This window comes from Mustela nivalis, assembly GCF_964662115.1.
Source record: "Mustela nivalis genome assembly, chromosome: 1".
In the NCBI taxonomy this organism is placed as follows: Eukaryota; Metazoa; Chordata; class Mammalia; order Carnivora; family Mustelidae; genus Mustela; species Mustela nivalis.
Window position 1 is genome coordinate 17,277,233 of NC_139020.1, and position 14,437 is coordinate 17,291,669.

At 38.4% G+C, this 14,437-nt stretch overlaps 1 protein-coding gene and 1 long non-coding RNA gene across 3 annotated transcripts in view; one reads left to right on the plus strand and one right to left on the minus strand.

The window, feature by feature from the left end:
* CYYR1 (cysteine and tyrosine rich 1) overlaps positions 1-14,437 on the plus strand; it is a 66,539-nt gene that overhangs the window by 26,637 nt on the left and 25,465 nt on the right. The window lies entirely within an intron of this gene.
* The window catches only part of LOC309847053, a 287,109-nt gene that overhangs the window by 764 nt on the left and 271,908 nt on the right, over positions 1-14,437 (minus strand). Inside the window, exon 3 of the long non-coding RNA XR_014302281.1 lies at positions 91-203. This is a non-coding gene — a long non-coding RNA (uncharacterized lncRNA). The remainder of the gene's footprint in view (positions 1-90; positions 204-14,437) is intronic.

Genomic DNA, 14,437 nt, shown 5'->3' on the forward strand with positions numbered 1-14,437 from the left:
TATTTCCGTATTTCTGGGAGCAGAAATCCAAAATCAAGGTGCCAGCAGGGCCATGCTTCCTCTAAAGGCTGTTAAAAAGGAAATCTTTACCTCTTCCAGTTTCTTGTGGCTGTTGACATTCTTTGGGCTCATGCTCAAACCTGTGTCTCCATGGTCACATTACTGCCTCTTCTTCTGTCTCCCAAATCTCCCCTATGTGTCTCCTGTAAGGATACCTCTCATTGGATTTAGAATTCATCCAGAAAAATCCAAGGTGATCTCTTGATCTCGAAATCCTTAATTTAATTACATCTATAAAGACTCCTTCCCAATAAGATAATGCTCACAGATTCTGGGAGCTGGGACGTGGACATATCTTTTTGAGACCACCATTCCGTACACTATACTTTCCAGTGACTTCCTTCCTTTCTTTTGTAATTTCCCACTCCCGATCTCCATTTTGGCCTTTTGTGATTGATTTGTTATATTCGGACGTTTTCCTGAAACACTATTCCTGCCACCAACCCTTCTGCTTTCCAGCCTCCCCTTTATCCAAGCTTTCAAACCCCTTCATGATCTCATCCAAGTTTAATTTAACAAACTCACCTGCACTAGTCAGATCTTTCCTGCCATCAAAACCATATTCAGTCCTTGCGCTACTGAACTTTTCTTTCTTCAAATATGCCCTTTCTCTCTCCTGCTTTCCCATCGGTCGTTTCTTCTTTCTGAGTACTTTCTTTTCCTTTTTTTTTTTTTAAAGATTTTATTTATTTATTTGACAGAGAGAAATCACAAGTAGATGGAGAGGCAGGCAGAGAGAGAGAGGGAAGCAGGCTCCCTGCTGAGCAGAGAGCCTGATGTGGGGCTCGATCCCAGGACCCTGAGATCATGACCTGAGCCAAAGGCAGCGGCTTAACCCACTGAGCCACCCAGGTGCCCCAGTACTTTCTTTTCTTCCTTGGCTAACTCATCTTTGAAATATCATTTTAATTACCACTTCCTTAATATTTCTTACTATCTTGTTGTTTATCTGTCTCTCTTCCCTGGTAGAGAAGCCAGTCAGGCACCTTCCAAGTCACCGTTGTGTCCATAGCTCCTAGACACACACCTGAATATGTACTTCATCCACAGGTGATGAATATATGACGAGATGTGTCCCTCACTCTTGTTCAAGAACTTATCAGAGTAAAAGATGGAAACCTTATAAAGCTGATGACAAATTTAGCTGCTGGAAATATCAAAGCCATTGAAAATATATGACACAAGTGAAATAAGGGAAGTCAGTGTGAGATTCAATTCAGACTTCTAATTCAGTGGAGAGCATAAAATCAATATTTACACCTGAGTCTCCTGAAAGACCCATGTTTTGCTTGTCTTCCAGTGTAGAAAAGAATGTGTGTTTCTTCTACTTAGAAACATAATATTTAGGCACCTTGATCTTAAATTGACTCATCTCCCAAAAAGCAATTATTAGTTTCCCACTGTCATATTATTATTTTGGAGGGGTCATATGATATGAGCTTGGTCATATGACATGAGCCACATTTCCCTGAGTCCAAAGCATTTTAATAACTTGAACTTAAAATAGTGAAAAACCAAATTATATTTGTTAGCCTCATGTGGTGCTAGAACTTCCCTTAGGGAATGATATGAGAAGCAAACTTTCCTCTAGTAGCAGAAGGGAAAAAAGAGGTCAAGATTTATGGAATGAAGCCGAAAGGTTCTATGACTATTTTTCTCTGTTGGCATGTTTCTCATAGCACTCCCACTAGCTTATTTGCTTTAAAAAATGACCTTGTCTGTCTTATAGAATAAAACCCAAATTCTTGTTAAAGGGTTTATTTAATGTCCTATGACTCGAGTGATAGAAGATTGATGAAACAATCTTTGAAATCATGAAATGGTGAATTGATTGACATAATCTCAAATTGTTTAGATAGAATCAGTTATTGTTCTCATTCCCTAAAAATATTTACAATTTAGATTTCCTCATGAGGGTACACTGATGGGAAAGGGATCACTTTTAAATTAAATATGAACATACATGTGAATATTTTAAAGATCACTCAAAATCATTAAGACTGTTGAATTAATTTCAGGTAAAGAGGGAAAAAATAGAAAGGTTTGGCACAATGCAACTTAGTTAGTGTACCTAAACTGAGTATTCTTTAGTAACCTTTGCACGGTATCAAAAGCAGGTGATTAATATGTTACTGTCCAATCAATACCTGTCATTACCAGCAGATATTTTCAAGTTTGTGATCTCACTGAAACTTAGTCCAAAAACAGAAGAAATTTGAGTAACAGTTATAAATGACTAAAGGAAATTAAGAGACCTCTTCTTTAAGATTCATTTACATCTGGTAGGAAACTGATCTTCCTTGCTAAATGTGGGTTAGATCATAAATAGAATAGGGCATTGGATAAACAGTGGGTCAGAATCGACCTGGCAGTTTTTAGGTTGCTGGGCTAAACTTTCTCCCCATTTGGGAAGCATTGATCTGCCTCTTTTCATGGTCAAACATAACTTTTAATGGTTATACATGAGGAGAAAAGGTTACAAGTATTGTTTAGTTTCTGTTTTTTGTTTGTTTGTTTGACAGAGAGAGCAAAAGAGCACAAACAGAACAGTAGAAGGAAAGGGAGGGGGCAGGGAGCCTGATGTGGGGCTGAATCCCAGAACCCTGAGACCATGACCTGAGCAAAGGCAGACACTTAACCATCTGAGCCACTCAGGCGCCCCTAGTTTCTATGTTTCCGTAGCCTTTTGTAACTAACTTTGTATATTACCAATCAGAAATACTTCTTTTTTTTTTAATTTGTGTATTTTTTTAATTTTTTATTTTTTATAAACATATATTTTTATCCCCAGGGGTACAGGTCTGTGAATCGCCAGGTTTACACACTTCACAGCACTCACCATAGCACATACCCTCCCCAATGTCCATAACCCCACCCCCCTTCTCCCAACCCCCCTCAGAAATACTTCTCTATGTTAAATATCAATTTTGTGATTTCTTCTCACACTTGAAGTGCATTGGTCGATTTGAGAATATGAAATAGAATGAGGCCTGGAAAGAAAATAATAAAATAGTATTCATAACAATATCCATTCCGTGTAATCTCTGTAAGTAGAAATGTTTTGACTTCAACTGCTATCTCCTTTTTGTTAGGAAACTGTTGCTAAAATCACCTTTCCTCCCCGTTCCACATAACTGAGTCCACCTGACTTTTTCCCCCTGGGCTCTGTCCTTTACCTTCTGCACCAATCCCAATGGAGACAGAAAGCCCTTAAGCAGCTTTAGACCCTCTTTGTTACTCTAAGTCGTTGATTCTCCACTTGGACTCATATTAACACCACTATGGTAACTTTGAAAATATAACACTATCTGGATCTCATTCCCAGAGATTCTGATTTAATTGATTTGGGTTAGGGCTCAGGCCTCAGTATTTTTGTGATTTGATTTAAATCTAATGTGAATCCAGAGTTGAGGACTACAGCCTTTATTCCAAGACAAAATGAGTTTGGCTTTCATAGTCTATACCAAATCAGGTGTCCTGTGGGACCTATTCAGCTGTGTAATTCTGGGATCCAGATAAGCACACCTGGGTCCTTGGAAGTTTCATCTCTCTTGGCATGTAATATTCCCAGAGTCCACCAGCAGACTTCATTTTGTTTCCTGAGTTGAAACTTCTTACAGTGTGTCGTTCTAAGAACAAGATTCTTGCTCCCAAAACTCAATCTCAGAGAGGTCAAGTCACAGAGCTCGTTAATAACGAAAACTGGATTTAAACACTGGTGTTCTGAATTCACAGCCTGTGCTCTGAAGCATGCCAATGCATTAATCAGGATAGTTAGGCTATGCAGAAATTGATAAAACGTGAAATCTCAGTGGCTTGGCCCAACACCATTCTATTTCTTTTTTTTCTTTTTTTTTTTTTTTTATTTGCCAGAGAGACAGTGAGAGAGAGCATGAGAGGGGAGAAGGTCAGAAGTAGAAGCAGACTCCCCATGGAGCTGGGAGCCAGATGCAGGACTCGATCCCAGGACTCCGGGATCATGACATGAGCTGAAGGCAGTTGTTTAACCAACTGAGCCACCCAGGCACCCTCACCATTCTCTTTCTTAATCACATCAGCAGCTCACCTATGAGCCTCTCTCAAGCATGACTCGTGATTCAGGCTCCTTCCATGTTGTGAGCTCACCATCCCAGAATCCTTTGCTTCCAGTCACACAGACAGGTTGGGGTAGTAGAAGCGGGGGAAGAAACACCAATTCTTAACCAGTCATGAGAGGAAGTGACACATTGCTTCCCACAGCCCTTCCCCTCCAAGATGCAGGAAAAGCTGAGAAATGCAGAGGAGCACATGGTTATTACTGTTTCTACAGCAACCCTGCTGTCCACAGATGCCTGCCTTAAGTGGATCTGCAGAACTAAAGATTATTACTCCCTTAATTCCCTATGACTGTGTTGCTCCCTATTAAATCGGCTTCCTTCTGCACAATCAGCATTAATTTGTCAGAGGAATCTTTAGTCCATAGTAATCACTTACACTGTAATTTGCTATTCTTCCTGTCCACAGAGGCAATATAAGCTACTTGACTAAGTACATTTTGCCTTATTCTGCCACGCTACATAGTTTATATTGGCTAATTTCCTTCTTTCTCAGTAGAATTGTTATTTCTCAGGCCATTCCTTCTCCCTTCAGTCTGTCCTAATAGATGGGACAGGATGAAGGTTACCTGAGACATGCAAGAGACAAAACCAGGGTGAAGACATTCTGATGGTTCAAGCCCAGTATCATTCCCTCCCTGCAGGTTGCATTGCTGTAAGAGTGAGTAGACCCCTGACCTACTGGAATTTCAAAGAATGCAGTGAAACATTCAAGCACATTATAACAGCTACTCCTACAAATAGACTCTACCTGATTTTTGAATCTTTTATCCTGTTTATTTTTTATATGTTTTATATTTTTTATTTTTTTAATATTTTTTAATATTTTTTTATATTTTTAAGTGATAAAAAAATATCACTTAAGATATCATCTATACTAACTATTGCATCGTGGCATAGGCATTTTAGTCAAGATGCTTAAGACAATACTATATCTATTCAAATAGAAATAATTAAAAGCAGACTAGATAATATTAATGAGTACATGCAGTTATAATTACTTATGTATGGGACACCTGGATGGCTCAGTAGGTTAAGCCTCTTCTGCCTTTAGCTCAGGTTGTGATCTCAGGGTCCTGGGATCGAGCCCCACATCAGGCTCTCTGTTCAGCAGGGAGCCTACTTCCCCCTCTTTGCCTGCCTCTATCCCTACTTGTGATCTCTGTGTGTCAAATAAAGAAATAAAAACTTTTAAAAAATTTACTTATGTAACGTATGTAATAGTACCTTGATGATTTATTATCTCTCCAGACTTGAGATTGAAGCTTATATTGGCAGTAAGTGAGATAAGAAATACTGTAAAAAAAATTATTCTCTTTCCACCTCAGAACTGGAAGTGATGTTGGAGGAAAGATTTGTTTGAATAAATACAGCTTAAATTGCAATTAGCCAGTACTCATAAAATTCTCTTCTTGTTGGACTGTAATTAATTATCACACTGAAATTTAACTCTTCTAATCTTTTCCCAATGTTCATTAGGCTGAGATTTCCACCTCTGGTTTGCATTCCTTTGCTGGACCTGCAGCAGCTGTATTATTTAAGTGGAATTTCTGCTAATTGGCTGTGGTAGTAGGGAGCTGGAGAGGACCTCTGGCCTCATCTGATCCAATTAGATTCTAACTGCACAGAGACGTGAATCAGATCAGACCTCATGAAGCAAACTAAAAATAACTCAAAGATTATTATTTTTACTATACATTTTAGAGGTTTCAGGACAGTTGTGTCAGAGGACAGTTAAGAGTTCATCGATTATATAAATAAAACAAACCTCCTATCCACGCATGTTCATTCTGCTAAAAATGTATGTAATACAATATTAAAGAGTAGATATGCCTTTATAAACATATTCATCTTTGGAAAACACACTTGGTTAAAGTCAGACCAATAGTCAACAAGGTTAAGCACAGTTTATCCCCCTGTCCTCTATATGGCATCTTCTGGGCTGGACACTTCCTTTCTTCCCTATGATGGATCTCTTCTTTGGGAGAGAGAAGTTCTGGTGAACTAAATCCCACTGAAGTGTCACACACTTACAGGATATTGTTCCACTGTGGAATAAGCTGATTCAATGACTTAGAAGTTCTGGGAGTATCCAAGAGCTTTGGGTGACTGGTTGAGGAGGGACCCAGAATTATGATAATCCTTTTGGAGTTTGAACTTGATGACTTTAAGGTACTAATTCTACCTTCTTTGTTGTTCTTGAACTCCTTCCTCTCAACCTTCTTCCTTACCCCACTACCATGGTCAGGTTCAGTCTCTCACCATCTTTTGCCCGGATAATTACAATGATCTCATAATAGGACTGCCTGGTCACAGCCTGGTACCCAACAACCCCACCCCACATTACTCTTAGACTGACTTGTGCTTACAGCTTTTCTCTTGTTTTCCATTAATCCCAAGAAAAAGGCCAAGTTCTTGAGAGTGTCATTGAAAATCTTGCCGATCTGCCCCCTAAACCCTGGCACACTCACCAGCTTCGCCTCTTTACTATTCCAGCAGCCCTTGATTATTCATGGTCCCTTAAATACATCATGATATATTACATTCCTGTAGTCTTTATGTCTTGTTCTTTTGATCTTAAATAAGCTTCTGCCCTAATCCTCTCAATTCCCTTTAAGTCCTAATCTTCCTTTTTTTTTTTTCTTTTAGATTTTATTTATTTGTGTGACAGAGAGAGATCACATGTAGGCAGAGAGGAAGGCAAAGAGAGAGGAGGAAGCAGGCTCCCCGCTGAGCAGAGAGCCCAATACGGGGCTCGATCCCAGGACCCTGAGATCATGACCTGAACCGAAGGCAGAGGTTTTAACCCACTGAGCCACCCAGGCACCCCCCTTTATTTATTTATTTTTTAAGAGATTTCTTTATTTATCTGAGGGGGGAGGAGAAGCAGAGAGAGAGAGAGAGTCCGAGCTAAGCAGATTCCCAGCTTAGCACAGAGCCTGTTGTAGGGCTTGATCTCACAACACTGAGAGCACAACCTGAGCTGAAACCAAGAGTCAGATGCCCAGCTGCTGTGCCACCAAGGTGCCCAATATTGATCTTCTTTTAAAATTCAGAAGAGGTTTACCTCCTTCAGGAATCCACCTCCAAACACACTTATATATTTACACCCTTCTTATTCACACTCTGTTATACACCCAATCTCTACTCACACAACACAGCACACATGCTGTCGCATTTGGATTAGACACTGTCCTCTGCTCTTGTAGAACCTGGTCTGTGCTTCCCCATTTGCATTTAATGTCATGCATTATAATTACATGCATCTGCGTCTTCCTCGGTTTTTGTCTTTCTTGAATCTCCAACATCATATCTAAGCTAGAAGAAATATTGAAAAGGAGTTTGATATTGCATAGTTTATGATTCTCTCCAACCTTGAGTTAAGTGATTTTTTTTTTTTTTTTGAAATAAGGTCTGCTAGGATAGAAGGCCACTAGAAATTTTCATAGTTCTATCCCTGCAAACCTGCCTGAAGTTTACCTCTTTGTGGCACCAATTATATATTTAGGTGGAAGACAGACAAAACTGAGATTTGGGAGCATTTGTCTCTTTCTTTATAATTGTAGCTCATATCCATAAATCCAGACTTGGACCTGGAATCCTAATAATGTCAGCTACACAAAGTTATGTGAATACAAAAAGTGTATGTGAATATCTGTGTCATCATATGCCAAACCCCATGCCTCTGCTCCTGAATTTACCTGACCATTTCCCCCCATGTCTTTCTCCATTGGTTACATATCGAAGGTCTGGAAGCAAACATGTGACCTAAGGTGGGTCAGTTGAGGAATTCCTGGCTGTGGCGCCCCTCCACGTGGGTCCCCAGCTGCAGCTCAGCCAATCACTTTCCTTCACTGGAATTGTATATACTGGAATGAGACATGGTTGAAATCAGTTTTTCTCTCATGGGTAATTGCAAGGCATAAAAATCCTCAGAAACTGTTGATGTTATATAGAGGTGCCCACCTACAGTGGGGAAGAGTACTATTAATGAAATGATAAGGATGTATTGCTTGTGAAAGGCTTTAAGAATCATTGAAATAGGTATGAGGTTAGATCCTATGAGGAATCCAAAGTTCTCACTTCTGATCAACCACATCAGGCTAGCACAGGTGACGTTGTGAGCAAGGACTGCCGAGAGCTGTGATCTAACAGCAGCTCTTGGGTCTGGGCAGTTCCAGGCTCCTGAGAGCTGTTGCAGGTAATAAATATCAGAACAGAGCGAATCATTGGAAAATCATTGGCAGGCCTAAAACCAGAGATGGCCCCAGCAGACAGTGACCAATCGAAGGCTTGCCTCAGGTGAGGATGGCGTCTTTCTAAGGTCCAGGAAGAGGATCACAGTTGTTTGGGTGGGAAGGCCAGCTGGCAATGTAGAGTTTAGCAGTTGGTAGAATCACATGAAGAAACACGAGGTTGGGCAGCACGTGGGCTCACTGCCAAGGACCCATTACATTATCAAGGTCTGTTACCTGCTTCAGCATTTAATCTGGAAGGGTTTACAACCATCAACACACACCCAAGCCCTATGGGAGCATTAAACGTTAAACGTCTAGGCTTGGAGGGTAGCTGTTAATCTGCCAGGTCAATAACTATGTGAGCTTCCATATTTATTTGAAACTCTCCAAGCTGGAGTCAATGGAAAGGAAAACAGATTACTCTAAGGACTCTGAATCTTTGTAATCAGATTCAATCTCTTACATCTTATACAAATCTCAGCAAATAGATTTTCAGTAGAAACCCTTACAGTCACTGTTAAAAAACTGACTTGTGATTTTTTTCCTACTCAAAATACAACTAAAAAAAGGTACAGAAAGAAAAAGATAGTCCTGCCTAAAGTAATTATCATAAGCAAGTTAAGGTAATTAGCTCAGTATGAAGTTTCAGCAAAGGTTACTTCAAAAGGGTGAACTGTGCCAAAGCAATATAAATGAGTGTTATACCTAGAAGCAGTTGGAAATTTTTTTAGATTTGAAAAGCAAAAGGCAATAGAACCTGTGTGCAGTGGCAGTATCTATTTAAATGTAGCTTATGATTGCATATCTGCTATAGTCTTGATTTCAGCACATTTTTATGAACGGCATATTGTGCAGCAAGCAGCCATTGCCCACAGGGAAGACATTCTGCACTTTGGCCTCTGGCTTACTCCCCTATTCATTCAGTCTTCAGAGCTTCAATTTCCGGCATATTCCAGCAATCCTCTCTTTCCCCTTCCTCTCCGCTTTCTGTTGAGACTTTGTTCGTCTTTCTATGCCTAGTGCTTAACAGAGTGAAGAGACTTCATAAACAGTTGTTGAATGGATGAGAGAATGAGAGAGGGCAGTCTGCTGGAATATAGCCAGCTCTGTGGTGGGAATTAGGACCCCTGAGCTCTATTTTTTACCATGAAATTGGCTAAAAGACCTTTATTTTCACCTCTCACAAATCTGGTTTTCTCACCTGCAAAACAAGTGGGTCCGTTTCTATTTCACAACAGTACCCTGCAGATCAAAAACCTTTTATATGCAGCTAAGAGGTATTAAGAAATCATTACTTAGGGGCACCTGGGTGGCTTAGTGGGTTAAGCCTTTGCCTTCGGCTCAGGTCATGATCTCAGGGTTCTGGGATCGAGCCCTGCATCAGGCTCTCTGTTCAGCAGGGAGTCTGCTTCTCCCTCTCTGTCTACCTGCCTCTCTGCCTACTTGTGATCTCTCTCTCTCTCTCTCTCTCTCTCTCTGTGAAATAATAAATAAAATCTTAAAAAAAAAAAGAAACTATTACTGTTCTCTTTAGTGTATGACATATTGTCTAAAAAAAAAAAAAGCTCTCTTTTGCTGAGTACAATCAAATTCTATAATTATTTTCTTGTCTTAGTCTTATATACTTAGACATTGGCTCTAAAATCTTGAAGGCAGGTCCCATGTACCATTCAGCTTTTATCTCATCACCCAGAATAGTGGTTAGCACATGGTAGAGGCTCATTACCTATTTCGTGAGTAAAATGAGGATGTTGCTCCCTAGCGACAACCATTTAAAATTGCAGACGATAATGACAGAACTAAATCAAACACTTCAAGGGCATGACTGGAAAATAAATTGATCTATGTGTGGGTCAATACTACTTTTCTAAATATTGGTGTCTAATAAATATAAAATGAAATGAAACATGTTCATGTATTTGCATGAAAAAAAAAGGTCTGGAAACTTTTGTAACTATGAGTTACTGCATTTAGACTTTGACCCACGGTACATTATGCTGTGCTGTCCCAAGGCTCTGTTGGCAGCTAATCAGATAATGACTCTTGGAATCCATGCAGTATCCAGAACATATCAAGTAATATAGTTCAGTAAATCTTCTATTAGATTGCTGTTTTCCTAAAAAATATAAAATATACTCATTTTAAATTATTATCAATATTACTATTATTTTATTATATGAATTTGATCTTCATTGAACTCACTATAAATCTACTATAGGAATTGGGTACTTGTTCAGAAAATTTGGTCAGTGGAGATAACTGGGACCCAACCACTTCTCAAAGGGTACCTTCTGGTTTGAATTATTCTTGCTTTCTTCATCAATCAAATCATCTAACATTGAACTCCCGTGACAAAATGTTAGTGTGAAGATCACCTACCTGTCACAACACATCCAAGACCATTTGTTATTCTCATTTTGCATCCTCTTTGACATCTAGGCGATGTAGAGATTTCTTGAAGGTCTCTCACTGCCTCATACAAATTTAGTCCTACATAAGATGTAAGATGAATGATCCCAATTTAATCAAAGTTGGATGCAGTCTTGTGCTTCCTTAGTTCTGTTATTTTTGGGGAGGGGGGCTTTTCACAGGGATCTCAGAATACCTATATGCTCCTTAAAACTGCTATTCCATATTAAAGATTTCTTTTTGTTTACACTGTATGCTAATCTTGGCAAAGGAGCTATATCAGGTAAGCTTAGGTCAAGCATTATATCACACACACACACACAGTGAGATAGAAAGAGAGAGAGAGAGAGAGAGAGAGAGAGAGAAACTGAAATAACAAAGGTTTTAATGAAATGTTTTAGAAGCTTGTTTCTCTCTAATGTAAAGGAAATCCAGAGATAGGCAATTCAAGGATCACACAGCATGTCCATTAAACTCACACCTGCTCTTCCCTCCCTAGGAGGGCTGTCTTCATTTCAGAAACTAGGATGGATGGAAGGTGGAATGGAGAGACAAAAAGCTCATTCAAGCCATCTTTTAAGGAGGATTCCTGAGAGAAGTCACAAAATATTTTACTTACAACTTACCTTCCAGCATTTTATCACATAAAAAAAAAAAAAAAAAAAAAAAAGACTAGCTTTAAGAGTACCTGGAAGATAATAGTCTTTATTTCAGGTAGGCATGTACCAAGTTAACCATCAGGAATTCTTTTATTAAGAGAGGGGAGCCTGGGTGCTGCAGTCAGTTGAGCATCTGATTCTTGGTTTTAGCTCAGGTCATGATCTCAGGGTCAGGAATCCAGCCCCACGATGGGCTCCCTGCTCAGTGCAGTCAGCCTAAGATTCTCTCTCCCTCTCCCTCTCCCTCTGCCCACCCCCTGCAGCTTGTACTTGCTCTCACTCTCAAAAAATAAATCTTTTTTAAAAAAGAGTTATTTTATCAAGGGAAACATAGGAAACAGATACTGAGGTAGACATCTATCTACCACAGGAATTGAGTCAGTAAATTAGGTATATTTATTCATTTAAAGAAACAATGGGCTCATTTTGGTATCACATATTACTAGAGAAACATTAACTTTTAATTTTATTATTGTGAGGATAACAGAGAAATTCCTTGTAAAGCCCTCCCCTGCCAAGGATCTGTTGAATGAAGTTAGTAAAGTGGGCTAGCATGAAAAAAGGAAAAATGACTACCTTGGACATATTTGAATTTTGCAGGATTATTTTATTTTTTGCAAGTCATATAGATTTATTGGGAGAAACTTATGGATTGATATTTCTATCCTTCTAAAATAAGCATTTTAGGGATTATAACAATATTTGGTTATAATTTAACCACTTGAAATTATAGTAGGCTTATTTGATTTATGTATAGATATAAAGTAGCTAGCTGAAGAGAGATACAGACCTAGACACAGTTAGTTCTGAGATCCTGTTGTTATTAATGGAAAGTATAGAAGTAAATACTCATATTAAGAACCATACTCCATTGAGTTTGTTTTTCTATTCTTACCATTCTGTAATAATTTATTAAAGCAACAGAGAGGAAAATGCATCATTTTTAAATTAAGCAATTCAGAGTGTTACTAAATTATATACCTTACCAATTGCCAGTAGGTTTAAAATAAAATACTGGTTTTAAAGACTTCTGAACATGAAAATATTGTACTACAATATTTTAATGCATTGGCTAAAAGAACAATTACTGTGCAAATAGAATGGATTGAAGAAAAAAATTTGCCAAGTTTTATTCTGCTCATATATGCATTTTACTTTCAGTACTATAGTTGGAATATTTTTTCATTGCTTTAATTCATCACATATGGATTATCATAAATAAATAGGATTATTTAGTGTTCCTTCTTTAATAAAAACATAAAAATGCTTCAGCTTCATACATATTTTCATTATAATAGATGAACCCATTTTAAGTTTATTCTTTGAAAATTGTGGTCTTTTTTTTCTAGAAAACTCCAAAAATTTTACCTCTCACTTATTTTTTATGTACTTCTTAAAAACTCTTTTGTCCATATGAAAAGTTTCTCCTAATGGAAATACTTTGTAATTCTGCTTGCATCTTATATAGGCGTCAAATATCTCTGTGGTCCTTTTTTATTTTCCTATTTTATTAGGACTGGTGTTAATTAAATTATTGCATAGATTATTTATAAGTCCTTTGTATTATGCTGTTCTATAAAATACATTTGTAAGTTGGTCGTGTCAGTGAAGAAGGGAAATGATACAGTAGTATCCTTGTCATATCTCTTATTTACCTGAAACATTATTTAAATGGAAAACCCGGTCAAGGTAGCTGTATTAAGTTGCTGTATAGCAATGCTGAGCCTAAAACTGTGTTGCAAATATTACTGTACCAATTGCAACATTATCAGAATCTCTTTTTTCTTATGAAAAGCTATTCACGGAATGAAGTATATTATCTTAGAGCCTTGTTATAAATCACAGATTCACAGTATCATTAGAGCCACTACAAATACATTTATTATCTTAATTACAGAGTCTCATTCTGGTACAAATTTTCAGTCTATAATTTCATTCAAAATTTTTTCATTATCAGCGAGTGATCAGTATCTACCTATGGAGCTAACAAAAGACACTAACAGACACTCACAAAGATTTTGGGAGAACAGAGAAGGAAGCATATGGCGTGTTTTCCCTCCTGACAGGAACCAATTCTCTTTCTAAAGGAGTCCCTTACAATTCAATTCAATCCTGACACTAAGTCCCTGGAGTCAGCGTCAGACTCCACAGGTTTAAGGACTTAGTCTCACAAGACTGCCCACGTTTTAGATGCCAGTCACAAGTTTCAGGTCCCTGAATTACCCACACTTCCATCTAACTTGGTTGCAAAATCAGGGACTCCCACAACCCCTTCCTTCAGGTTTCAATCAATGACAGAGGTCACAGGACTCAGGAAAGCACTTTATTTACTATTACCAGTGAATTATAAAGGATGCAATTCAGAAAGAACAAAATGAAAGAAATGCATAGAGCAAGGTTTAGGGGGAGGGGCCTGGAGCTTCCAGAACTTCTAAGCCCTTTTCAGGAGCTCCCCGCATCAAAGCACTGTCGGTGTGTTCACCAACCCAGAAGATCTCTGAAACTCATCATGCAGTGGTTTTTAATGGAGGTTTCCTTGTGTGTGTGTATGTTTGAATCACTAGTTACTGGTGATTAATCTCCAGCCCCAGCCCCCTTTCCCAGAGGTTATAAATGGGACTGAAAATTCCAACCCATTAATATGCTTAGGTCTTTCCAGGGACCAGACCCCTTCTTAAACCTGTCTAAGTGGCCTTCAGACACCAGTTATCTCGTTAGCATACAAAAGACACTTTTATCACTCCAGAGATTCTGAGGGTTTTAACAACTGTGTGCCAGGAACGTGGGAATAAGACCAAATATTTATTTTTTACTAAATCACAAAGCATGAGTAATTTTTTTATTGAAGTAGCATCAGAAATGTACTACAATAAGTATCAGTGGGGGTAATCAAAAAGAATATTTAAGACTTGCAATTCTTGTGAGTTTCTAATTAATAGAATTAAAAGATCTTCCAAATACCATAGACTGTTAGATT